At 42.0% G+C, this 27,927-nt stretch overlaps 1 protein-coding gene and 1 long non-coding RNA gene across 2 annotated transcripts in view; one reads left to right on the top strand and one right to left on the bottom strand.

Annotated features, from left to right (window-relative positions):
- The window catches only part of CAMK1G (calcium/calmodulin dependent protein kinase IG), a 426,418-nt gene that overhangs the window by 94,187 nt on the left and 304,304 nt on the right, over positions 1–27,927 (bottom strand). The gene's annotated exons all lie outside the window — the stretch shown is intronic.
- Positions 58–27,477, top strand: LOC142001896 (uncharacterized). Its single transcript, XR_012642584.1, has 3 exons — positions 58–122; positions 20,513–20,606; positions 27,436–27,477. It is a non-coding gene; the product is annotated as an uncharacterized LOC142001896 (long non-coding RNA).

Here is a 27,927-nt window from a genome sequence, read left to right as displayed (position 1 = left end):
GTCAAACAGCAGGAATCCATAGGCTTGCTGGCAGAAGGACCTCTTAAGGGAAGATTTGAATGAGGCTGAATTAGTGTCTGTATGGATTTCTTTCAGAGGGTTTGCGCCACTCACCAAGCCAGGTACTGTTCCGCACGCTTAGTGAAACTGAAGCTTAATTCATTATCTTGGCTTTTTTATTGTGGTGGTTGGTGAGCCTTCCTGGTGGCCAGGGATCTCGTCTTCTTGATTTAGACGTGGTAATTTATTGATCAACTATTCATCCAGCTACTGTCAGTCACACTGGAAAGGGGCATTGTGATCTCATCAGTCTAAGTGAAAATGACATGGAAGGATTTTATCAAGTGAAAGGGGGGCTGATGTATGGGGATCTTTACTAAGTCAGTGAAATATTGATTCAAGACAATATATGATCTCCTCCATTAATATTGTGCCAGGTGTAGCGTGCAGAGATGCTGCAGTATTGTTAGTGCTTTCTGCATGAAGAGGAATTGCCTTTCTGTGCAGCATCATTTCAATGAGGAGCCATGCACCGGGACATTAACTGGGTCTTAGACATGTTGGTATGCTCTCCCTCTCCGAGAGAAATACATGTTTAAGATGCCAGTTTTCAAACACTTCAGCACAGGATTTCCACCAGCCTTCAGATACTGACTTCAGCAGGGCTCTGAGATGGTCCAAGTTGCACTGGTCTGGATAGCCATGCAGAAGCAAGGCCTAAGTGGTCAGTCAGGGAAAGCATTTCACCACAAGCTGAACTTGAAGTATGTGTTGAAGTCCCTCTTACTTCCATAGCACGGAGTTTATCCTCCGTCAAGACTGGAGAGTGCATGACGTGACCAAACTTCTTCCCTTCATTCACTGTTTGTCTTTTTAATTTGAAGGTCATTCCTGTGCATTTAGCTGAGGCTTTTGTGTTAATGACTGATACATCTTTCCTGCCATTTAACATCCTTTCTAGCACCAACATTATTAACGTGTCAACAAAGTTCTCCTCATATTCATCAGCAGCAGATGGTGATAGTAGAGGCACTTCTGATTTTAAAATTATCTACCTTCCATAAAGGAAAGAAAGTGAGAAGATTAATCTTCGGCCAGCAATGCCTCAAAGTCAACGCCTGTCTCCCAGAGTCATTAATAAGATGATAAGCAAATAACAAGGCTAGTGCAAAAGACCTTGATTTGTGTTGACAAAAAGCAGAGAACCACCAGGCCATGTTTTTGTTTTATCAGGAATTAGGCTGCCTTGTGCAGGGGATGGCGCAGCCTTTGAATTGCAAATACTGACTGAGAAGCCTTCAGTGTACTAGACCACACATGTAAATGTAACTGACAGGTAATCAAACATTGCTGAGAGATTAAAAATGGCCTATTTTTAAACAATCTCAGAGCCTTAAAAGAAAGAATTTCAAAATCTGTGGCTACATCTCATCCCTATGCTCTCAAACAGCTGCAGCATTTTACCCACAACAGGTCCAGTCAAAGTTTGTGGGGCTTGAGGCAGCACACTGACAGTGGGACGCAGCTGGAGGGAATCTGGGGCCCAAAAAAGCTGCCCTGCCCTAGGCTGGGCCTGCTCAGAATCAGGGCCAGATCCAGGGGCAAGTGACCCAAGCAACTGCCTGGGGGCACTGTGGTTAGGATGCTGTTTTTATGGTTAGCGACAAAAGGGAAAAATTGAACATTTGAGGTAAAATAGGTTTACCTTTATTTCAGGTATTCTGTGTATGGATTTGTTTAACCTCCTAGAATGTTCGGGACCTCTGAATAATCTCCTGGAACCTTCTATACTTTGAGAACTAAGTTTTCCTCATGCCTCCTAGAATGTTGTCAGACACGTCCTCAGTTGCCTATAAAGAACAGGGCATTGCCTGTCAGTTATATATGACAGAGCTAAATCAGTCATACAAATCACGCATCGAAGTAATGAAATGGGCTACAAGTGCAATAAAAAAATTATGTATTCAACAGTTTGACAAAGGTGGGGGAAGACTGACGATGGTCCTAGTTTGGGGGGCCATTTTGTCTAGTGCCTGCCTTGCACAGAATAGTCCATATTTCAGTGGCGGATGGAGTAAATGAAAGAACTAAATGAAAACTACATGAAGGCCTCAGGAGAGCTTATTCTGAGCTTGTTTCCATAACTGGGTCACATATCCATAGCCCAGAAACCTGCCTAGCTGGACTAGACCTTTCTGAATTGCCAGGTATCCACTTCTGCCTCCAAAAATAGCTGTCCCATCCATAGGATGGAATAGGGTGGCCACCCCAAGTCCTGCACTTTGGGGGCCACCTCAACTGTCCTATAGGTGGGAGGGATTGGGGACACCTGGGGCCAAGGGCCAGGCACAGCAGCAATTACCATCCTCCCCTCCCAACCCCATGCTGGTGGTGGGAGCAGCAGCGTGCTTTGTCCTGCTGTGCGGAGTCATGTTGCCATCCCAGCCTGCTACACTTTTCTTCTCCACAGTGTGAAGAAGCAGGTGGGTGCTCCACTTCCTGTCACTGCGGAGAAGTGAGGTGCAATAAAGCAGGCTGCTGATCCTGCTGCTTGTGTGGTGAGTGTGGGATGATGGTGAGGTGATCCCTGCTGCCTCTGCCATGCCCAGCCCCTGATCCCAAGTAATCCCCAGGTCCTATTGCTTGGGAGGGAGGTGGCAGGGCAATGGAGGGGTGCAGCCTACAGTGCAGGGGGCGTTCCTCAGGTCCTGCACCTGGGACACTCAGGGGAAGGCCTCATCCCCCCTCAGGATGTTCCTGCCTCCACATGCACCATGTTGGTGAACTTTCTTTCCATTGGCACAAAGTCAAGACAAGAAAAGTGTCACTGCAGCTAAGAACTTGCCGACCTTAAAAACAGCCCCACTGCTCCCATCCATCATATGTCTTGTGAATACAGCTTCTTGGATTCTGTTTGCATTCTAGCTGTCGTTGCTGTAGAAAGTAATGGCTTGAGATCGTTCACACCATTAGTTTTAATATATCATAACTGCATCCTCTGAGGTAATCATAGGTGTGACTTCATTTGCAGTACTCATACGCTGAAATGTCAGCACTCCATGTTCCTGGGAATGAAAAACTCTCCATTACCTTAAGGAAAGGGATGTGTGTAGATTCCTTTGGTCTCCACTGGAGGTCAGTGTGACATTGTTTACTTGTCTTTTAGAACAAAGGAATTGCAAAACCATGGCATTTGAAGGATGAATGTTTATATTTTCAAAGATTTCAGTTTTATGTGTAAAAATAAATCTCCAAGTTACCCCAAATGTCTAGGTATAAGGTCATCCTTAAAAACATTTCTGTTGCTGTATGTGATGTTATCCAAGTATTTTTAATTTAACTATTTATCGAGAGGCTGATAGGAACACTAAGTAGTATGCATTAGGTGCCCTTTCCATAGCTTAACAAATGCACACTAAGGTAACCATCATCATCAGCAAGGAACCAAAAAGCCTCAAATCTCTGTATAACTTTATGATGTGCCTTGAAGGCCATCTGAACCGAGTGGTTTCTGATCAAGGCAAGGGGTGTGTGAATGCCAGTAAGACAATGCCCTGCCATCAGTAGTTCCCATTCCAAATTCAAACTTCATGGGGCTCCAGTTGAACACTCCTGTTTCTCCCAGTTGTGTATCTCCTAGCATATGCCAGTAATTCTCCACATATAGTGTAGGGAAAATGGTAGATATTGAGATAACATGGCCTCATTATCTATAGGAAGGCAAGTTTGGAAAGTTTGTGTGCGTGTATGTATGTAATACATTTGTTAGTCTGTCGTGTCCAATGATGTATTGAGCTTGTGGATTTGCATGTGGCAGGGAAGTCCAAGCCTTGAGTGGCAGGGGCAAGGAAGTTGTCCTGGCTCTGTCCATGTGGCTGCTGCTGTTGCTTTCCTCCACTGACGAGCATCTATCAGGCATATCCACCACTGCTCTTCAAAGATGTCATATGCATGTTGTATGAGAGCACGTCAGCCTGTTTGGTTTTCTGCATGCTTCTCTAACTGTTTTGGCTTTAATCCAGCATGAGCAATATTGGCCTTCACGCAGTCTTTATACCTCTTGTGAGGCCTACCTGGATACCTTTTGCCCTAAAAGAGTTCAAGGAGTAGTTGCTTAGGGATTCCTCCATTCCTATGATGTACCCTCTCCAGCGAAGCTGGGCTTTCAGAATCATGGCTTCAATGCTTATGGTTCCTGCTCTGTCAAGGACTTTCAGCTTCATGACTCTGTCCTGCCATCAAATGTGCAGTACTGACCTCAGGCTGTGTACGTGGAAACACTCCAGCAGTTTTGCATGTTTTCTGTACAAGGTCCAGGATTCACATCCATACACGAGACTGGTCCAGGACTGCAGCCTTGTAAGAGAACCTACCAGAAACAGAGTGGTTTCTGCCCTGGCTGCAGCACCAGTGACGTGATCTTTGCTGTTCGTCAGGTCCAGGAAAAGTACATAGAGCAGAAGGTGGATCTATGCCATCTTTATCAATCTGACCAAGGCCATTGACACCATCAACAGAGAAGCCCTGTGGATTATGCTGTTGAATTCAGCTGCTTGAGAAGATTCATCAGCCTCCTACGTCTATAGTATGGTGACATGACTGGCCTTGTTCTTTTGAATGGCAAGTCTTAGGATCCATTTGCAATATCCAATGGCATGAATCAAGGGTGCGTGCTGGGCCCAGTAGTATTCAACCTCTTTCATGTGCATCCTCAGCCACAAAGTTAGGGACCTGCACCATGGAGTCTACAGAAAGTGCAGCCTTAATGGGTCACTTTTTGACCTTCGTTGTTTGAATGCTAGCACCTAGACGCTTGATAGGCTCATCCTTCAAGCCCTTTTTGCGGATGACTGTGCACTTATGGCACACAAGGAATCTGATCTCCAATTGATCTTATCGTCAATAAGTTTGCTGAAGCCCCTTGACTCTTTGGTTTGACCATCAGTCTAGGAAAGACCAAAGTACTTTTTCAGCCTGCTCCAGAATCTGCTGCTCTCCCTACTTCGATCTCTATTGAAGGGACAGAGTTGAAAACAGTGGACAAGTTCAAGTACGTCAGCAGCATGATAGGCAACTATGGCTCCCTTGGGAAAGAAATCAATGCCAGGATCTGCAAGGCCAACCAGGCACTAGGACATCTAAGAGCACAAATGTTGAATCAGCACAATATCTGACAGTCCACTAAACTGAAAGTGTACAAGTCTGTAGTCCTGGTCAGTCTCCTGTACAAAAACCCCCACACCCCCACACACATTATAACTATCATATAACCTAAACTGACCTACACCATAAGCCTTTCACTTAGTCTAAGTATCCCATACCTCCTTGTATATGCCAAAGCAAGCATTTGGAATAAGCAAATAAAATCAAAATACATTTGTTTAATGTCTCAGCACAAGCTAGACAAGTACCACCATGGACCATTACCTCTAAGGTAAATATCCAAAACTTCTTAAAAAACCTGAACCAATGAATGAGTAAAAATTTTAACAAACACCTAAACACATGTAACTTATAAAATCATATTATTAATACCAATTAAAATGGATACATGAAAAAGCATATCTTCTGGGTAAGAGGATTAACTTTGCTTCACAAAACTGCTCTTCAGAAACTGACAGTATTTAAAATCATCTTCCTGTTCCATACTATGAAACCTAACTCATTGGTTATTTAGTCTCATATATATAAATTAGGATAAACAAAGTATGGTCAAGCAATTGACTGTACAATTTATCAACCCTGCTTTAAAAACTGATAAGAAAAATATGCATAGGCCAGATTCTGCTGCCAGTTACATCAAGTAAATGCAGAGTGACTCCATTAGAGTTAGTGGACTTACAGCAGATTTACACAAGTGTAAACCTAGAGCAGAATGTGTATTGACATATTGAGAAGGAGTAGGGAAGTAGACGATTAAGCACTTGATGGATTCCAGAGGACAGGACATGTGTGTTTGTCATTATTATCTAATGAAGAATTCTCAATTATTTCAGCTAAATTATTCCCAACATCACTGGTAATTCTAGTGCCCTGTTTATTAGCTCTTTGGTTTGAGATGCTTTATTATATTTCAGTAATCTGAGTAAATTCTGATCTCCTTGCTTGGTCATGTGAGTAATCACACTGACTGCAGTCATTAGGCACCCATTTGTCATGGGGCTTTTCACCTGCACTAGGCCTACCCCTTTAGATCTCTAAAAACAACTAAGGGGAGATGATTTAGGAAAAGAGTATCAGGAAGTGCATTATATTCATGTGCCCTAAAAGATAGCGTTAGGACCCTGTCCTGAGCTTTTACCAGAGTTCTTGGGCAGCAGAGCTCATACAGTCCAGTGTACAGTCATGAATATCATCCTTGCCTAAAACACTATGAATGAATTAGTACTTAATCATGTTAAGAGGTTCTATGCTCACTCTGTCATGACTCAATCCTGGCAGGTGCTAAGCACTTCTGCTCCTTTGCTTCAGTGGGACTATTTGTGCTTTTCAAGTTTAATGTGTCGTAAGTGATTTGCTGTCTGAGTACCAGAGCACTCAGAGCTGGGGTATACAAATTTCTCTTACCAAGGGCACAGGTTTTTAGTGGATTTGGGGCTGCCCATTGAGGCTATGTCTATGCTGCAGGTTTTTAGAAGCTACTTATTTCAATGTTCTAATGTCTAAATAAGTAATGTTAGAAAAATCACATTCACACAGACACAGCTTTGCCCAAGGTACCTTCACATGGGTTGATAAAAGCTGTGCTTTGTCCACCCACATTCCTTTTTGACTTTAAAGGGTGGGAAGTCAGAAAAAGGTGTTTGCAGAGCTGGAGTAATTTTGAGGGAAATGCCATCCTACCTCAAATTATACCAGCTATATCAGTGCAACTCTAAGGCTATGCCTAGTCTGGACGGTTGTCGACAAAACCCACAGAGTGTTCAGATTCCCACAGGCATTTGTCGACAGTAGGATGACAGAATACAGCACTTTTGTCAGGAACTGTACCCCACTCACCATGAGTAAGAACGCCTCTGATAGAGGCTTGTAGACAAAAAAGCCAGTCTGGATGTTCTGGGGGCGTCTGTTGAAAGAAAGGGTTTCTATGACACCAGGCAATGCTGACTGCTGTCATGAGAAGTCCTGTGGCACTTTATAGACTAATAGATTTATTGGAGCATCAGCTTTCGTGGGCAAGGACCCACTTTGTCTTTGCCCATGAAAGCATATTCTCCAATAAATCTGTTAGTCTATAAGGTGTCCCAGTACTTGGTTTTGAGGATACAGACTAACATGGCCACTGCTCCCATGCATGTCTACTGTGTTTCTGGTTGGCTGTTTTGCTGACAGAGCAGCCGGGTACTCCAGCTGTGCTCTGTCAACGAAGTGGATCACTTTGGTCATCTGGAGGTGATCTGACAGAACTGTTGTTGCAGAATATCTTCTGACAAAAACTTCTGTCAACAAATTGCTCTAGTCTAGACAGCCTCATTCAGAACTGGTAACCTACTACTCAAAACTAAAACCAATTTGAACAACAGTTAAGCTGGTTTAAATGTGTGTGTGTAGCTAAGTCCCAATCCCTGATGCTTTCTGCAGCTCCCATTGGCCAGGAACACCAATTTGCAGCCAATGGGAGCTGCAGGCAGCTATACCTGTGCAGGGAAATAAAGCTAACCCTGGCAAACTGCCTCCAGGCTGCAGGCTTTTTATTGCCCACCCTGCTGTAGATTAATGGTGTAGATTTTAAAACTGATTTATGTTAATCAGTGCAACTTTTACATGCTAGACAAAGCCTAGAGGTTATTTATGGACTATTGTCATCTCTGTGATAAGCCTGCTCATTAATGTGGAATGAAGATCAACTTTGCTTGACATTTTATACATACAATATTCCCCATGTATGCTGTCCAGCATCTGCTTTTATGGTGACCCCAGAAAAATGGCAAGAATACCTACTGCCCCGCTCCTTTTAAAGTAAGTGTTAGTGTTGCAAAGAATTTTATGAAAAGTAACTCCTGATTATGCTTGGTAGATAATTTTTTGAACCTAAATAGTATGTTCATCTTGAATTGCTGATGAAATGCAGGAACCTTAGTCTAGTCCTGAACCATGGAGATTAGATCAATGCATTAAAATAATGAGACACACTATTGGAATAAGAATGCATTTGCCCCTGGGTGCTCTGTAAGATGCTATTCTCAAGCAAATACCACAGTGCTCCTTTACTGACCTTTAGAGTTACATACTGAATCATAGAGGTGTATGGAACAGTTGTCATGCTTCTTACCATAAAGATTTAAACTGTGGTAAGGAGGATGTGCCTTTTTGGTCACATCTTTTGGCAACGGGGGAATGAAGACTCCTTATCTGGATGAAAACAGTTAGCCTCACAACAGGAAGAGCGAAAATTATTGGTCTAAGGGAAAACTTGATTCAAGGATGTAAAATATGATGCACCTTTGTGCCAATGTACTTTGTTACACTATCACTACCTGTTACTCCTATGTAGTATTTAGAATGAACCTTTCCTGGTCAAATATAATTCATATGTCCCAATGAGTGAAGGGCTGAAGGTGATTGGGAAAAAGGTGTGCCAATAGCTCCAAGCAGGGTACCTGCTAATTTTTTCCTCCCATAAATTATGGAATAAGTTTATGTGCACCAAGGCAAATGGGGAGGTGCACCACCAGTAGAAATATATGTTTCTGGCTGTGGACACTCTGCTAATCAGCTGAACACGTGACTCTCTCCTGGAGGGCTGCCCAAGTGCTCAGCTTACAGGAAACACTGGTTCCAAGTAACCAGTGGAATAAATGTCTAAAGTCAGCTCAGAAGAATGAATTGAAGTGATATTGTAACTGGCACACTTCTCACACATGCTGTCAAAATGGGGTTGAACCCTCAAAACATAAGAAAGCCCCTATTACCATAGTTTTAGTGCTTTACAATCATTGACGGCAAATTAAGCAACTATTACCCTCTGTTACACATGGGTGCTAAACCATAAGGTAGATTACTAGACTCACAGGTTACATAGAAAGTCTATGGCAGAAGCAGGAATTCTGCCCTGAACATTTGCATGCCAGCAGAGTACCCTATTTTCTACACATGCTTCCTACCTGTGACAGAACTGCAACTGACCCTTTAGGGGTCTTGCACTTCCAGGCAGCTCCTTGTGTGCCTCAGAGAGGCCCTTTTGTTGCCCTGGAGCTTCCCAAGGGCAAGGGTCTCCCTTCACTGAGCCATTTTCATCACAAGCCAGTCCTGAGTGAGGGCAGAGTATGAACCCCTCCAGGGGAAGGTCAAGGGAGTCCAGTCCCATCCACTGCCCTGCACTCTGCTCCAGGGACCCTAGGAGGAAAGGGAGCTAGCAGGGCTTCTGCCCATGCCCCACAGCAGCACCCCTTCCCTAGGCCTCTGCACCCACCACTTCCCTCTGGCACCTGGGGGCTGCAGTTCCTTGGCTTCACTCAGCCTGTCCTGCACTGTACTTCTCTCAACCCTCCAGCCTCCTTCTCCCTGGGCACTGCTCTCTCCCTGGTACATGGCAAAACCTTTTATAGGGAGTCTGGGGGCCTTAACTGGTGGCAGGTGCTTGATTGCAAGCAGTGGCTGGCTGACTCCTAACAAGCCCCAGCTGTTAATCCAGCCTGCACACCTGTGTTGTCTGGGGATTTAGGAGGGAAACAGACATTTTGTTTGGCACCCAAAATGTTTTCCCTCTATTAGATCTTCACTGGCAGCTGCTTCTGGTCTGCAATACCACTTTATTTCCCCCTTTTTTTGCGCAAAATAGAGAAGATCATGAGGGAGTCCAAATAACCATTACAAAAAGGGAATGGACTGTCAGATTGAAATAGACTCCTGTTCTCTTGCCAGTGATGGGAACCATGTATTTCATTATGTAGTGCCTCAGTTTTCCAATCTGTAAAATGGGTGCATTGATACCTTCCCCACAAGTGTTGTGGGCAATGTTGCAGCCTACTGATTTTAAAGACCTCAGGTTTTGTGCGCCCATAGTCAGGCATCTGTAGAGAGCCTTTTTTTGAAAAACTAGGCTGTGTTTGGATTGTCAGGTCAAATGCCCAAAAATCACTGGTAACTTTTGAAAATCTTGGTCATTTTGTCTTTTAATTAGCTCTTTTAAAGTTCCATGGAAACCCTGAAGAGCCAAGTACTATTTTTCCCCCCTCTCCCCTTTACCAGTCAAAGAATAATTAACTGCCCCTTGGACACACAATTATACAAAGAATAGTAGTGAATTTTAGACAGTTGTTGTAGCTTAAAAGTATTTGGTAAACTATTACTTCCTAGACACCACTAATCTTCAGTAAGAACATACACGGTAATGGTTAATTGATGGTTTCCACGGAGCAGATCAGGATTCTCTCATGTATTCACATTTTTCTGACTTTTTTAAAAAGATGAACATCCAGAGGATATTTCTTTATACAGTTTGATTTTTATTTCTTCCATACCAAGTGATCTCCCTGCCTACCATGCTTTTTTTTTTTTGATGGAAATACAAAGTAAGATCGAACATCAGCTCCTTCCTAATTGGCACCCTTAACAAGTCACATTTTGCCAATTAACAGTCAAACTGTTAGCAAGATCACACATGACTACATAATAGCACAGATCTCATTAAAATCATGTCCCTTCTCTGAAATATGTTTAAACTGAAGGCTCTGCATGGGCTTCAGCAGAAAGAATACTTTCCATTGGGTATGGACTTTCTTTGTAACAACGATGATGGGAGTAGTACAAGAACCTGAACAGAACTGAAGGGGATACAACTGTGGTATCTGTTCACATGCAATACGTAATGGTGCAATGTGGTATTCAACCAGAATAAAAGATCTTATTTCTGGCCCATTAAAATAATTCATGTGCTGGTAAACTGTGCCTGCAACTTTCAAGTTTCTTGATTTAGAAGTAGGGACATACAAGATATAGGAAAACTGGTAACGTTACATTGTCACATATTGTTTGAATACATGTAATAAATAAAATATTTTGGGGTGAGCTTGTATCAGAGGGGAGTCCTTTGCTGAAACTCCGTTATCTACATGGATATCCTATACATATTCTTCAAATTAAGTGAAATCATAGAGAGCTTGAAACGTACCCATCAGATGATGACAAAAGTGGTGACTGGCTTTCTTGCATGCAAGTATCTTATGGAACCCAATTAAAAACATTTATGTTGTGCGTGCATGAGAGAGAAAGAGAGCACATTCTATTTACACAGAACCCCCAAAACCTCAAATTGGATTGAAATTCCTTAAAAGTCCCTCTTCAGTCTTCTCTTCTACCCTCTTTAAAAATGCTTTAAATGTTTGCCTGGATGCCCTTGAGTTCTGGGAAGGAAAATGCAAATAATGTGACTCTTTTCCCAAGAAAGCATGTAGGAAACTGGGTTAATAAGAAATGAAGTTGTTTGTAAATTGTTACTATTTAAAATACTCTGGGGAAAATCATAAATAGGACATTGCATGTCATGCAGAACTTTGGTAGTGATCAGCTGCACCTGTGATGTAAAGCTGATCAGTTAAAAGTTCTAGAGAAAATGACACATTTAATTTGATATTTTTAGACAGTAATTTTGTAGTGTCATGATTAGCCTTGTCAAGGAGAATATGCTTTTTTCCCCCTGAGAAAATGCAGAATGCCTTTTTATCTCTCCAGATAGATTAAGAGCAAAAAACCCAACACAATAAGATATGAAGCAGTCAAGTAGCACTTTAAAGACTAGTAAAATAGTTAATTAGGTGAGCTTCCGTGGGACAGACCCACTTCTTCAGACCATAGCCAGACCAGAACAGATTCAATAGTTAAGACAGAGAACCAAAAACAGTAAGCAAGGAGGAAAGATATGCGATAGGGATGAACGTTACACGTCACTAGGCAGGTGGTCAGGAAATAGGTGTAACTGAGTGCAAGAGGCAAAACAGTTATTTGTTTGGATTCAACAGTCAAGACTTGTCCATGCTGTGATTTCTTGATATAGACAAGTCCTCAAATACAAGCAGTCCTGTAGCACCTTAGAGACTAAAAATTTTATTTATTAAGTAATGAGCTTGTGGGTAAGACCCACTTCAGTTTTAATTTGTTTGATGAAGTGAGTCTTACCCAAAAAATGCTCATCAGCTAATAAATCAAATTGTTAGTCTTTTAGGTGCAGCCCTCTTCCTCTCTCAGATGAACACCTTTTTCCAAAAGATTCTTTTGTATTGTTGCTATGGAGCGTTGCATGAGTGTATATACAGGGATAACTATGGTACAGGGCATTGTGTGTATGTACACACAGTATCTGTGTCTACACTAGCCAGTTGTTTAAGAAAACCAGGCCTTTTGGGAAAGAAGCTATAGAGGATCTACAGACAAAATGTGTTATCTGAAATAGAAAGAACGCAGAACTTTCTGGCAGCCCTCTTCCTCTCCCAGATGTGCACCTTTTTCCAAAAGATTCTTTTGAAAAAAGGGCCCCCCTAGCAGCTACCCATTTTTTTCCCCCTGAAAGAGTGGTCCTCATGGCATCAGTGTTTTTGATCCCTAGACTGTTCTTGAAAGAGTGAGGGATGTGTGGATGTTCTCTACTGAAAGAGCAGATTCATTTAACCCCTTGTGTGTGGATGCACTCTTTCAAAATAAGTTCTTTTGGAAGAGATCTTCTGGAAGAACTTCTTTTGAAAGATCATTGTAGTGTAGACATAGTCAGTGTGTTCAGAGTTGGGTTGATTCTAATATATTAAAGGTCATGGGAACCACACTTATATATGAAAGTCCCTCTTCCACACTGAAATCAACTTGATTGTATTATTGTCCTGACACATTCCTTTCTCCTTCCTGTAACTATTACAATTTGTTTCCTATGAAATCTGTCAAGCTTGACAAAACACTGAAGTTCTGATGAGCTACACAAAGGCTTTCTTTGCATATTAAAGACAGTTATCACTTGACTAAATTTGGGAAAACATCTATCACTGTGAATGTCATTAGAGGTGAATTTCACTGGTTGTTCCTGGGAAATGGGGACAAATAGATGGAGGAAGGGCGACAAAAATTATGCAAGCTTCCTCTTAAGACTTGCCTATGCTCATTTTAGTCCTCCTGGTGTCTTTCTACCTGTCTGGATCCCTTGATAATCAGTACAGCCAAGCACATGAGTAACTCCTAGGCTGATTGCTCACCACTGGCAGAAGTGACTCTTAAAATTAGATATTCAGTGTTTTCATTGTTGAAAATTTTAGAGCCTCAGGTTTGGCTCTCAGAACAGCTGCTAGTTTAGAGACCTTGGCTTCTTATCTAAGTTTTCTGTTTGTTCAGTGCTTGCAGCAGGGGAGTAGGGGATTGTTTGTGTTGTGATAAATGTCCTATATGACTCCAGTGCCATAAAAAAATAGCCCCAAGGGAACCTGCTCCCATCGTTAGACAGCTACCCTGGGGTCTCTGTAGACCTGGGTTCAAGTTACTGTTTTGTTACAGACTTGCTGTATGCCCTTTGGCGAGGCATTCACTCTCTCTATGCTTCAGCTTCTTATCAGCAAATAGGGAATGATAGCACTTCCTACTTAACCAGGAGCATTGTGAGGCTAAACATATTAGCTATGCTATGGTAACAGTTGGAGGCCACATGAGTACAGTACTGTGTCTAGACAAACAGATGCTCTGTGTGAAGCACTTACAAGTGTACTACAGAGCCAGCACATAGTCCCCTGAAGGCAGGACTATTCTGTACCTGAGCTCTTCTCTGAATCCCTGAAGTTCAACAGAAACAGTGTTCAGAATGAGCCATCCTGTGGGATTTTCAAAGTAGCACTGAAATCGATCACCCCATTTCCATCAGGTGCAGTGACTTGTGTCACCCACTGAGAAAGACTAATAAGATGAGGAATAAAGAGAGAAAGATAGCTTAGAGCTTGAATCTGTTCTCTTTTGAATACTAAATAGTGCCTTGATTTCCCTATGCATCCAAAACGCTAATTATGGGCCTTTTGGTGGCAGCAACAGAATAAACTTGAAGGCCTTAAGTTAAATATGATTGGAGTTTACATCTTAGTAAAGGGAGGGTGATTAATGAGGTTCTCTTTTCGCACACGGTAAGTCTGAAACTGTGGGCCACTAGGTATACCAGCTTGGCATTGCAGTTGGCAGAAATAACAATTTCACTGCTAAAAATCTCAACAGTGGTGCTCTGAAACAACTGTGCTCCATGGGAAATAAGGACCACTTAAGCAAACATTATGAATCCTGAAAAAGATCACAAGCACACTCACACAGGATGCAAATATCCACTGACTGCAATGCAAAAAAGCTGCTATAATAAGGAGGCTGTCCTGTCACTTTGGGTTTGTTTGCCTTTTCCTTTGGGATCTCAGCTCAGGCCAAAAGGAACCTGGTCCCATGGAGACTTGACCAAGTGAAATGGTTGGAAGGCAGGAGCAGAACCCAGAAATGCCTTACTATATGGATATTTTCCCCTCTCCTGTTTGTATACAGAATTACTGGACAAGTTGTGCCTGACCAATCTGATTAGCTTCTATGATGAGGTAACAGCCTCTGTGGACATAGGGATGGGGATGTCAGTGGATGAGATATACCTTGACTTCAGCAAAACTTTTGATATAGTCTCCCACAACATTCTTGCCCATAAGTTAAGTATGGATTGGACACATGGACGATAAGATGGATAGAAAGCTGGCTTGACAGTCGGGCCCAATGGGTAGTGGGCAATGGCTCAATATCTGGATGGTGGTCAGTTTCAAGCAGAGTGCCCCAAGGCTCGGTTCTGGGGCCAGTTTTGTTCAACATCTTTATTAATGACCTGGATGAGACTGGACTGCACCCTCAGCAAGTTTGCAGATGACACTCAGGTGGTGGGAGAGAGTGACCTGGATAAATGGGAGGATTGAGTCAAAAGAAATCTGATGTGGTTCAACAAGGCAGAGTGTAAAGTCCTGCACTTGGGAGGGAAAAATTCCAAGCGTTGTTATAGGCTGGGGACTGACTGGCTAAGCAGCACCACACAGTAAAGGGACCTAGGGATTACGGTGGATGAAAGGCTGGATATGGGTAAACAATGTGCCCTTATAGCCAAGAAGGTAAACAGCATATTGGGGTGCATTAGAAGGAGCATTTCAAGCAGATCTACAGAGGTGGTTGTTCCCCTCTGTTCTGCACTGGTGAGGTCACATCTGGAGTATTGTGTCCAGTTTTGGGCCCCCCCACTATAGAAAGAACATGGATGTGCTGGAGCAGGTTCAGCAGAAGGCAATGAAAATGACTATGGGGCTCAGTGCATGACCTATGAGGAGAGGATGAGGGATCTGGGGTTCTTTAGTTTTAGAAGAGAAGAGTGAAGGCTATTAAATCACCCCTCAACTTCCTGAAGGGGACCTCAAAAGAGGTAGGAGAGGAACTGTTCTCAATGGTGAGAGATGGCAGAACAAGGAGCAATGGTCTGAAGTTATAGAAGGAGAGGAGAAGGTTGGATATTTGGAATGTCTCTTAAAAAAGGCTTCTTTCAAAAGAGCACCTCCACACACCTAAAAGCAGAACAAAAGATCAATCTGCTATTTCAATAGACATCCACATAGCCCCTGCTCTTTTGGAAGAATGGGGCAGAGATCAAAAAAATCCAGTGCCATAATGATTGTTCTTTCGAGAAGGAGCTCCCAGAGTCTTACCTTTTTAAAAAAAGTAGTTTGTGATCTGGGAGCAGAAGAGGGCTTTCAGAAGAGCTGTGTTTTCAATTTTGGATTGCAAGAGCACTTTGTGTGTAGTAGTGTGTATTCTTTTGGAAAGGGCTGGAATTGCTAAAATAACTAGCTAGTGTAGACACAGCCACTGAGATGTCTCACTTTTTTCCTTTCATTTCAGGATACCACTCCTGGGGGGTGAAAGTAAAATTCCTGTCATATTTTGTGTGTTTGCAGTTGTTTGCTTCAAAGGAGCCATGAAGATACAGGGGCATTTCAATTCAGATTAATCCCTAAACATTCCTTCACGCTGGTTGGAGGAAAGATGTTGACAATGTAATTATCACAGCATTTTGTGTTTCAATGCTTCTAGCTTCTTCCTTGAGGGAATAGAAGCAGTTGGCAGAAGTCAGGAGACAAGATGGCAAACAGGTGCAGAATGACTGAGCCAAAACATATAGAACTCAAAGATACAGAGTAGAAATCCATATTCGGGGGACAAGAATCCTGATTTGCTCCACGGGGCCTTAACCTTTGAGCACACACAAAGGGACAGAAAAGTAGGCACCACAGATCAAATATCCTTATTCACCTCCCTGTCCTTCAATCTCCATATGTCCCAGGATCTCTAATTAAAGAAGAAGATGCTCCAAAGAAGAAACAGATGTTTGGGGTCAGAAAGTGTAAACAAGCTACTGTAGGGTTTTGAACTTGTCGTGCCTACTAGTGGGCCCTGTGTTATCCCACAGTGGTGCCACCTTCTGCCAGAGTGAGGGGAAAAGAATGATCATGAAGAAAAGTATCATAGGAGTAACCATCTTAGTCTATCTGCAAAAACAGGACGTCCTGTGGCACCTTATAGACTAAGGTATTTTGGAGCATAAGCTTTTGTGGACAAAGACCCACTCTCTGATGAAGTGGGTTTTTACTCACAAAAGCTTATGTTCCAAAACTAAATGTTACTCTATAAAGGTGCCACAGGACTTCTTGTTCGTGAAGAAAACAATAAGGTCCCAAGATTAGGCTTAGCACTGAGAGATGATCCCACTTTATTTTGGGCTAATTCACTCCAATATGTGGAAGGATACAATGATGCATAAGACAAACACAAAGGCTGAGATCCATGGAAGCTGAAGGTGCCTGGGACATTGGGAAGTGAGGGTACTGGATGGAACCTGAAACCTCTTGGCTTTTTGTCCTCTCCCTGGATTTAAGCATGGCTGAAGTTGGAAGATGTTTGAATCCAGTTTTAAGTTCCAGTAACTATGTCTAACTGAACTAAACCCCGAGTTCAAACACATGGAGGATTCTAGTCAATTGGAAAAGAATATAGGCTCTAAAACAGCTTTGCCAACTCAAGTTACCTTGAAGCAGATAATACAAAAATGGGGGTGGGGGAAGAAGCTGTGATCCAGCAGATGGAGTCCCAGGAGCTATTTCTGGCTCTGCCACTGGCTTGCTGTGTAACCTTGGGTAAGTCACCTCTTCTCTGCACTTCCCCTTCCCCACCTCTCCTTAGTAGGCGGGTTTGGGACCTTCGGGTGAAAAGTGACATCACAATTGTCTCACCACACACATTTTTCACACAACGTATCACTGTGGCTCAGAGCTGAGCAGCATTTGGTAAAGCAACGAAAATGAATCTTCAGAATCACAATAGTAAGGATTAAAAAAAAAAAACAAGGCGAAAGGAAACTAGACTGTGGACTAGAAAGGTCATTTGGTCAGCGCTGGTATCACCATTTCCATTGTGCCTAACAATTACTGTGATTATTACTGCATCTTAGGCTTTCCTATATTTTCCATTGTAAACTCAACATAAATTCACTGACACACTGGAGGTGGGTGGAGCAGAATTGAATCCACTTTAAATTTATTTTCTATGTAGCTGGAACAAGCCAGGTAATTTGCACAGAAATTGGTCGATTGTGTGCTCTCATTCACAGTTTTCTAGCGAGTGCCTCTACCTTCTGCCACATATGATTTGTTCCTCCAGCAAGAGCTATTTCCCCAGAGTTATGTGAGCATGTGTAGCTACATTTCATCCCTTAGTTAATTTTAACAAAGAGGACTAAGTATCAGAAAAAAAAACTGTTCAGAAAGCAAAAATTCATGATCAAACCCCACCATCAGTTCAAAGGCATTTAATAACCTCATACTTCACCAATTATTTTAAACTTTCATTGCATCCAGATTCCATGTTTGCCTTTTTTGGAAAGTTTATCCAATGGTTCCTCCTCATCTGCATAAGGGAAAGTGTTCTCTAGTGATTCCTTTGCATTGAAAACACTATAATTTCTAAGTAAATTGGAAAGCTTTTAAGTGAAAAGGGAACATCAATGACTTGACAAAGCTGTTCTGTTTTTCAAGCATAATGTTCCAAAAAGATGCTCTCCCTTCCTTTGAATTACATTGCAATAAGTAAAATTTCAATAAAACCACAGACATGACGAGTCCAGAGGAAAATGAAGCAGGTACTATCTTGCCTGTAATATCTTCATAGGTAAATTGACTTTCAATAGCTTACATTGTGTAAAGAATTGAAATTTACTGTTAGGATGGAGCAAGTGAGCATAGATAAAATACACATAGCTCTGTAGAGGCTAATGAGAGACAGCCAGTGTGGACCAGCAGTGAAAGCACTGGATTGGGAACCAGAATCAGTGGATTCTAGGCTTGATTCAGCTCGTGGCTATCGCACTTCCTGGTTATGTCTACACTTGTCCCATACTTTGAAGGGGGCATGGTAATCAGGCTGATGAGAGATTACTAATCAAGTGCTGAGATGAAGATGCAGCACTTCATTAGATCTAATTCCCTCCCCTTGGCAACTTTAAAGTGTCAAGCTTTGAAATGCTGGCATGCTGTGTACCCATGAGCACTTCCAAGTGCCCAAGCTAAAAGGCACTTCGTTAGGCTAATTCTCCCTCATGGCAACTTTGAAGTGTCAAACTTCTAAATGCTGGCATGCCACGTAGCCACAGGTACTTTGAAGTGCTGCATATTCATTGCAGCACTTCATTAATCATTTCCCATCAGCCTGATTATCATGCCCCCTTCAAAGTTCGGGTCAAGACATAGCCTCTGTGTTATAATTCTTCCATTTGTAACAATGACACTTAGCTTCTTTGTGCTTTGAGATCTATAGAGGAAACCTGGTATGCAACTGCTAGGTCTTAGTATTAACAGAGAGGTAGCCATGTTAGTCTGTACTCCAGCAAAACATAACAGCAGAACTGTAGCACTTTAAAGACTAACAAAATGATTTATTCAGCGATTAGCTTTATTTATTCCTTCAGAGATTCTGTCTGTCCCATGAAAGCTCATCAACGAATAAATAATTTTAGTCATTAGAGGTCTCACTATTGTTAATGACCTCTGAACAGGACTGTAGAGTCCTTCATAGCTAGAAATCTAAAGCAATGGCTGAGTAGTAATTATATCCACCTTGTCTACATTACCATGGGCCATCAACCTACACTACTTCAGCTATTTGAATAACAGCTGAAGTCAACATACTTAGGTCAGCTCTCCGTTTGTGCCATCTTCCCAGTGGTGAGTTGAGAGTTGATGCTCTCCCATCGACTCCACCTACTCTTGATACCGTTGAATATCACAGCTGACAAAAGAGCACTTGACAATTGATTTATCTTGTCTGTACTAGACATGATAAATCAATCTCTGCTGGAATGATAGCTGACAGGTGATCCAGCAGATAGTAAAGACATGCCTTACAAAGCAAGAATTTCCTCCCTGTCTGCTCCCTACTCCAAGCCCAGTCCAACTTCTCAGCCTTACATTTGGGGATGGAATTTTAGATCCTAATTGTGCAAACTTTCCTCAATCTGCTGACCAGATAGGAACTCGCACGTGAGTCAGTGCTCTCTGATGACAATTCCCATGGCTCCACCGAAGCCTATGTGGCTAACTTGAAGAGTATTTGGCCGAGGGAGAGTGATTTTGGTGTTAGATGTTTAATCTTGACCACTGAGCAGAGGTTCTGACTCATTCACAAACAGGCAAAATACTCTAGGACTCTTCCTTTGCTTCCTGGATTGATAACATTATCTGGCTTCAGGCATTTCCTGAAAATCTTAGTCTCTAGTTTGTTACTGATGTTATTTCCTTTGTCTCCCACAACTCTTCCTTCAAAAGGAGGAGGGGAGAGGAATGAGAAATGTAGCAGGGAATCTTATTTCAGTGCAAATCTATTGTTGATAATTGCAGTTTAAAAATCTTCACAACCTTCAGATGAACAATGATAAAAAATAATAGCTGTGAATTATTAGCTATTTCACTTACCTTGGAAATAGCTCTTGCATTGTTGTGATAGTCGAATATATTTATTTTTGTAGGTTCTTTTGTTTCTTTAATACTTGTGTGACTCCCATTATGCCTATTATATCGTCTATCCTGCTGAGAACCATGTGGATATATCCATTTGCTGTATTTTTGGAGTCTAAAAAAAAAATCAATACAAATGTTTTCTAAAAACCATGTGCTCACAGTAGGGCTTGTTCCCCACTCCATTATTTCAGTTTTTTGGCCAGTGTAACTCCAGTGATTACAATGGAAAAGAAAACAGGCATAGAACTGGAGCAATATTCTGGTGGCACATAAACAGGTCAGCTGAATGATCACTTCTGTGACCTTTTGGTTTTGTTGGCAGCTGGTGTAAGTGGGCCAGATCCTCAGCTATTGTGAATTTATGTAGTTCCACTGAAGTCCAAATTATTACCACTTGGGGATTTGACCTAGTGAGTTCCAAGTAGTTGCAAACCACAACCAGATCAAACTGATCTCACCATGTCTAATGCAAATTTCAGGTCAGTGAAGAATTGGATCTGGGGGGAATTTGGACATTGGCTTCAGTGAAGACATGATTTCTCCCAAAGAAAATTTGTAGCTTCCTGTGTTGCTGTGAGTACCCTAGTTATATAACTTTTGAGTGGACTATTTAATTCCTTAAATGTTTACAGACAAAGACTATACTGATCCGTGGAGAAAGGTCCGAGGAGGGATCTCTTGCATGACAAAAAATAGTAACGCCAAGAGTTAAGGCCACTAAATACAAATTCCTAAACTAATCCATGTACATAGAGGGAATTTTTTGCTTCCCCCGCCACAATTTGTGTTATTCTTCTCCCTCCCAGTTCAGATTGTAAAGTGTGCCATGTAGCAAGCAAGCACTGTAACTGACGGTGGTATTTATGTACCATGGCAAAGGCATGGCAATCGAGATGAATATGTTTCCACTTTTCTGAGCTGACAATTTATCACCATGACTCCAAACAGACTGAGCATCTGCTAAAATGGATAATGGTTTGAATGCGAAGCTTGGTTTTCTTATGTGAGGGATTTATGGTGTGTCACACTGCAGACACAAACTATATCATATTATGCTAAGCCCTATCATGCTCATGTATGTGATGTGACACAACATAATGCGACATGACTAGCCTAACATTTAATGGGAAACACTGTCTTTGGCATGGGTATGCCCACTATTAATTCATATAGTGATTATCAGATGAAGCCAACACACTGGTAACAGCTGACAACACTAACATCCTGGCGAACACAGCAACTGGCCATCTAGCAGCTGTTACTAGGATGGAAAGTAGTAAATGACTCTTCTGTGCCAACTCTGTGCATGGCACTGGAATGGCCATTCTTGACAGGTAACTCCACCTGGCTCCATGTGGACACTGTCTGAATTAAGTGACTGGCAGAAGAGCAAGAGACTAAAATAGGATGAGTGCACAGACCTGGGGCTTCTAAAATCCCACCTCTCTGAGCCTGTGAGTGCCTTTTTACACAGCTATCCAACTTCACTCTTCCCTTCCCAATGAGCAACTGTTGGAGGAAGAGTGAGATGTACTTTCTATCAGAATGATCGTACCATTGAGCTGGCAGGGGAGACAGGTAGACAGCGAAAAAATTCCATCTGCCTACTCAGAACACAGACTTTTATTGGCAAACCACAAAGTTTTTGGTGCAGTCCTGACCCTTTTAAGATCAGCAGAAGTTTTGCCATTGACTTTGATGGGGCTATGACTTCACCTACCATGTTGGCCTGGAAAATGGAAATTGCTTTTATAAAAATTCATGTGTTTTAGGAGAAAAAAATCCCAGCACAAATTTTTTTTTGCAGGAAGGGATTCACAGAAAAATTCTGGTTTGGGAAAACATGCTCAATAAAAAAATTGAAGAACTTGCACATTAAGGCCAAAAGGGTTAATGAAATTCTTAAACATATAAATAGGGAAATCTTCAGTAGCAGTAGGAATATTATTTGACCTCTGTTTTTAGCAGTACAGGTTAGACCCCTCTAGTCCAATACCCTTGTGACCTGACTGGTGCCAAACGAGAGAATTTGTTCACCCATGGGAGGTCAATATTGTCTAGCATAATCGGTCCCAACCTTGGGTCTGAGAACCCCCATTACTGGGGGTCTGTGAAAAACTGAAAGATAAACAAAAATGAGCATAGAAAATCTGAGGGCCTGTGAATGGATTGGGAGGGGTGATAGAGGATCTGCACTAGTGAAAAGGCAGGGAACCACTCGTCTAGCAACATTACCAACACTGCTTCCTGGCCTCTTAGCAGATATTTGGGGTGAATTGGAGCTAAACAGCACCAAACACTGAGAGCTAGGACTGGTAGTTCTAAACAAACTTTATGGGACCACTTGAAACTTGGCCACACCCATGATAAGAAGTCACCTGGCTAACTAAAAATCATGCGAGACCACAGATTCTAGGGCATCTGACAAGAGAGATTCAACCTGTAGCACAAATGCTTTTGGAACAGTGTGGCCAATTTTGGTATCCACAATTTAAGAAATATATTGAAAAATTGAAGAGGGTTCAGAGAATAGCCCCAAGGATGATTAAAGGATTAGAAAACATACCTTCTAACAAAACACCCAAGAAGCTTAATTTAGTTTAACAAAGAGAAAGTGAAGGAGTGACATATCAACAATCTACATGAGGAACATATATGCAATCGAGTAGAGAAAGGTAGAATTTGTACCAATGGCTGGAAATTGAAGCTAGATGTGTTCAGGCTGGAAATAAGACATGCATTTTACAGTGAGAGCAATTAACTATTGGAACAACTTACCAAGGCTGCAGTGGACTCTTCATCACTACCTTTTTAAATCTAGGTAGGGTGGTTTTCTAAATCATAGGCTTTACAAATTGCTTTGGGGGTCCTCTCTTGTGTATTATGCAGAAGCTCAGACTGGTTTACCATAATGGTCCTGTGATGGGGCAGCACTCATCTCTTGTGAGTGCCCCCTCTGCCTGCACTTTCTGTCTGTGCAGGAACAGAACCTCTTTGGCAACTCAACCCACCCTCTGAGTCACACCAGCTGCGTGAACAACAAACTCCTTTCAGGGCCCTCTGTAATGTCCCTCTGAGTCTGTGTCCCACTCTGGCAGAGAAGAGCCTCCAGGTAGTGTTCCCTCTAATTTGTATCCATGGGTAGAATAACTTTTGCTATGTGCACTGAAGCATGAATGGATATATACCACTAGTAAAAACATATGCTGTCTGCCACAAGTGGCTGTGAGAACTCTGCTAATCAGCTGGCTGACACCTGAATGTCTCCTGGCTGACCACTCTACACTCAGCTTACAGGGAACACTACCACCAGGGCTTCCTCTCTGGAAGGCAGCATCTTCACCCTTACCTTACAGCTTCATCTCAAAGTCCCATCACAGTTCATCAGTCTCCTAAGCTCCTTCCACAGAGCTAGCTGCAGTGCTACCATTCTCCCAGCCAGGCAATCACCACTTCCACACAGCTCAAGGGCTCCAGCAGGACTAACTGTTGTATAGCCTTCAGCTTCTTTTATAGTGCCTTCCCAGCTCCTGATTGGCTGCTTCCTCTGTGGCCATTCTAGCCTGCTTGGAGGACTTCTCTATGGCTTCTATGGGGTAGGCTGCGGCAAGACTACAAGACCTCCAGTAGGGGGCCTCAGAGTCTGCTCCATTGCTTTACAGGTGCTTTCTGGATTTACAGTCTATGAATCTGTGAAATATCACTTACCTAACAGAAAGGGGAAAATTTCCTTGTTCAGAAACAAGGCAATGTGTATTTTTCAGATACTACCTGACACACATGATCACATGGAGGCGTTATTCTTAGCAGGAGGTGCTTGAGAAAGGAACATCAAAGACCCTAATGACTTGATGACAGTAGGGATAAGACTAATAATAGCAAGCAAAGGAAGGAGAGCTCATCTTCGGCAGAGTACCTCTCACAGTGTGCTGGAATTGCAAAGAGATGTCTGATCTCCATCTATGTGCTAGGACCACAGACAGTGAGTGCATACAGAGAGAGATGAATTATTCACCTAAGTGGCTGGATCATCATCTGAAATCCTGGAGTTTAACATGCTATCCTTGTTAATATCCTTTTTTAAGCATCACCTAGAATGTGTGGATTGCTTTCTCCAAGAGATAGTAAGATAGTGGGTATTGTATTAGGGGAACTGTATCCACAAAAAAATCACATCACCTGGTTTGAAATTGCAGCTGGCTTATGTTATCCTTATTAATTGAACACACAAATAATTTAGGAAAAGTACAAACATCAGGGTGTCAAGGATTTTTCTCAGCTGATGGAGGAGTGTGAGACCGTTTTGGTTTTGACGCTATGCCTCAATTAAGCCTTAAAAATAAAACTGGTAATTCATGCTTCATGAAACTGGAGAAGCTGGGGTAGATTTTGAGGAGCATTGAGCTTCTTGGTTTAGGCTTGAGAGTGAAGTTTCTCCACAAGGGTACCACCAGTCACAACAATGATACTGCTGTCTTCTCATAATATGATTTATTCAGATGTGGCCTTATGAATTAATTCCCTGTAATTGCTCCTCCTCTCACTGTAAATCAGGGTTTCCTGCTTTCTGGAGAGCTGCAAACATGATCCTACACCACAGTAATTAGTCCAATTAGAAAGGAAGGCAGATGTGGAAGACCAATTACTTTCAGGAATGTGTCAGCTCCTATGTATTCCAATTGCCAGTCAATTGAAATTTAATAGCAACTTAATAAAACATTGTTTTATTCATAACCCCAGTCCAACATGCAGGTTCCCTTTTGGTTATTTATTTGCTTTCTGAGTAGCCAGTTCCAAGGAATTTTATGGCTGGTGAATATGGATCTGTTTTTCCTCTGGCTTATTAGAGGGTGTAAATCAAGAGTAACTCCACTGAAGTCTATGGCATTGCACCAGTGGATAACTTGTGTAAAGGGAGCAGAATCAGGCTCTTTGTTTTCAGCATCATTGTTATACTATCTGCATTGAGAGTGAAATAAACTTCTGCCATTAGAACCAAATCAAAACAATTCTTAAGGACATATCCTGTAATTGTGTGAAAAGCATGCTTTCGTTTTAACTCCACCCCATGGTGAATTTCACCTTAAGCTCTGCCTTAAGCTACATCTAGATCAAACAGACCAAATCAAAATAAACACAGAGACACCTATCCAGCTCTGTAAACATTTCCTAAAGCCACGAGTTGACTTGCTCTGCAAGCTTGAATCATTTATGACAGAATATAAACCCATCAGCAGAAAGACAAGCTTCAAGCCACTACCATGAAAAGACATTCTGGCCCAGTTACCTGCAACACTCATACTAACGAAGCAAACAAAAGAGAATAAGTAAAAATAATTGTTATTTGGATATGTGAGAGTTCCCAATTACAGCAGACCTGCAATATGTGGGGTTAGCCAGTATGTTACTCTCTCTACTCAGGCTCAAATTGCTGTGCCCACTGTAGCATGTAACAGAACAGGCCACATGCAGGAAGAAAAAGGGTACTGTTTTGGGTGTGAAGCTGGCAATATTTATAAGTGGCCATGGCAAAAAGTTCTTGTCGAATTTGTTTTATTGTGACCAGGCTGACAATGTTGAGGGGGTAGTTTGCTTTTTATCATAAATAAAGTGTTAGAATATCCCGTTAGCTGGAGATGCTATTCATGAGTGCCCCACGCCTGCAACAGTGGACTTGTAATTGATGTCACTCATTAAAGTGGCCCAGCACAGCTTCAGTGATTCGCTTCATTTGTCAGCTCTTTCTCTATGAGGTCACTTCCCCTTGAAAAGCAAGATTCATTGAGTAGCTGACAAATTTATCAATTTGGCTTTCCCAGTTACTAAACACATGCAGTAAAGCTCCAGTAGGAGAGCAGAGATCCTACCATCTGGACCCAGTTTCAATAATTTACACTTAGTGGGATCATTTGAATGAGGCTGCAATGGAGGACATCATGAAGGGGATCATGAGGATCATAAAGGGATCATGAAGTCAGATCAATATAAATGGAATTTTTCAGTTTGGCAAACTGATGTGTGTGCATGTCCATGTGTTAGTGCATGTTACAAACATTGCTCATTTCTTCACTGTATTGCTCCCAACCCTTGGATCCTGCACGCTCCCAGGCCTAGTGCATCTGAGCAGCATCAACACTTAGTTCAGCCTCCTCTGCATGGTCCCGTGGTGCAGATTCCATGTCTCATATTCCTTCTTGGAAAGTGGGTCTCCTCTGGTCCAGCTACTCTAAGCCCCAAAACAACTGCTGTACCCCCAAGTCTCTCCAGCAGCTCAAATGTTCCCTCCCCAGAGGTCCACTTGCATGTGCACTGATTTATAATTTAACTCTTTGGGGACCATATGCCACTTAAATAAAAGAATATGCAGGCTTTGCGTGGGCCTTTCTTAGACAGACACTTACAGAAAGAAAAAATATGACTGAGGCAGACCAAAACAACTAACAGCTGCATGTTGTTCCATCCCCCAGTTTCCTCAACCTGCCTGAGAACCAGTTGAGCTCTGGTCCATGTCCTTCAAGGATTCCAGGCCCTCTCTTAACCCCACTCCTTCTGCTCAGTCTTCTGTTCCTTGGAATGGCCTTCTTTGTTAGAAGGATGTCTCTATCTTTAGCTGTTCTTTTTTCTTTGAAAGCACCTTACTTTTTCTTGTCTTTCTCCTCAAGAATTTTCAGTTTTCTAATATTCTATTGGCAACTGGGAAAAGAGCTTTAACAGTTAACTTTTCTGTTGATTTGATTAAGGTAATTTGGAAAAGAAGATTTTATTCTCACCGTTTCTATTAGAGAAAGGCAGAAGCTTGTGTGTTTGCAAATAATGGTCCTTTCATCATTCTTATGCCCATCATGCTGCTCCAGTTTGGAGATAGGATTTATTTTATAAAAAATGCACTTTGTTTGTTTAGTATACACAAGTAATCGATAAAACATTAAGTGCAAGACATGGAGAGAAGCAAATGTTTCAAGGCTTTTCCCTGTAATTAATTTAAGAATGCAGCGTTCACAGTTCTAGTTGTTATTGTGCCTCATGGAGAGAGACACATCCAGAGGAGAAGCAAACACAACACATTTTAGAATTTGAGTAAAACATAGAATTGGAATTGCTCATTTTGGAATTGTTTTGCTTTAAAATCTTCATGAAATTACCTTCAGTGGAGTTTTGCGCTGGAACTTTGCCCATCTATTTTTTCCTATCTAGTGCATATGAGACAAGGATTCTCCTAATTGGGCTATTAAAAGAGGTGTTGAAATGTTACTAATTGTCAAAGGCAATTAAGTGCAGCAACATGTCATAGATAAATTAACGACACTCCAGGTGTTTAGAACAAATTGCATTTATGTGGATGTAAAACAATTTCTCTTGAATCTGCAAGTTGGTTTCTTTTTTTTTTTTCTTTTTTTTATAGCATGACATTATGTGCCAGCCTTTTGTACTGATTATGTTTATGGGGTTACCTCCCATCAAACAACACATACTAAAAAGCCTGAACTTTAGAGGAGCTGGAGACCCATAACTACCATTGAATTCGAAAATCAGATTGCACATTACTTGGCTGCAGAAGTTCACTGTCAAGTCTTGGTTGGATGCAGAGAAACTGAAACTGTTGTTTGCCATTTCTGCAGTAAGTATGGGAGCCAAAAGAAAATTTCCTTTGTCTGCACCTACACTAGCAAGTTCTTTCAAAAGAACTGGGCATTTTCTAAAAGAACCTGTGGAGTGCCTACACACAAAATGTGCTCCTCTGATCTGAAATTGAAAGAACGTGGCACTTTTTCCATCAGCCCTCTGCCTCTCCCAGATGAGGAAGAGCACGTTTTCCTGAAAGATTTTTTTGGAAAAAAAAAACACATAGATGCCCCCATGGCCCTTTTTTCAAAAGAGCAGTCCTCATGGTGCC

The sequence above is a fragment of the Carettochelys insculpta genome, chromosome 26 (assembly GCF_033958435.1).
Source record: "Carettochelys insculpta isolate YL-2023 chromosome 26, ASM3395843v1, whole genome shotgun sequence".
Lineage (NCBI taxonomy): Eukaryota > Metazoa > Chordata > Testudines > Carettochelyidae > Carettochelys > Carettochelys insculpta.
The sequence above is the reverse complement of the archived record's forward strand: the minus strand, read 5'-3'. Positions and strand labels throughout refer to the sequence as shown.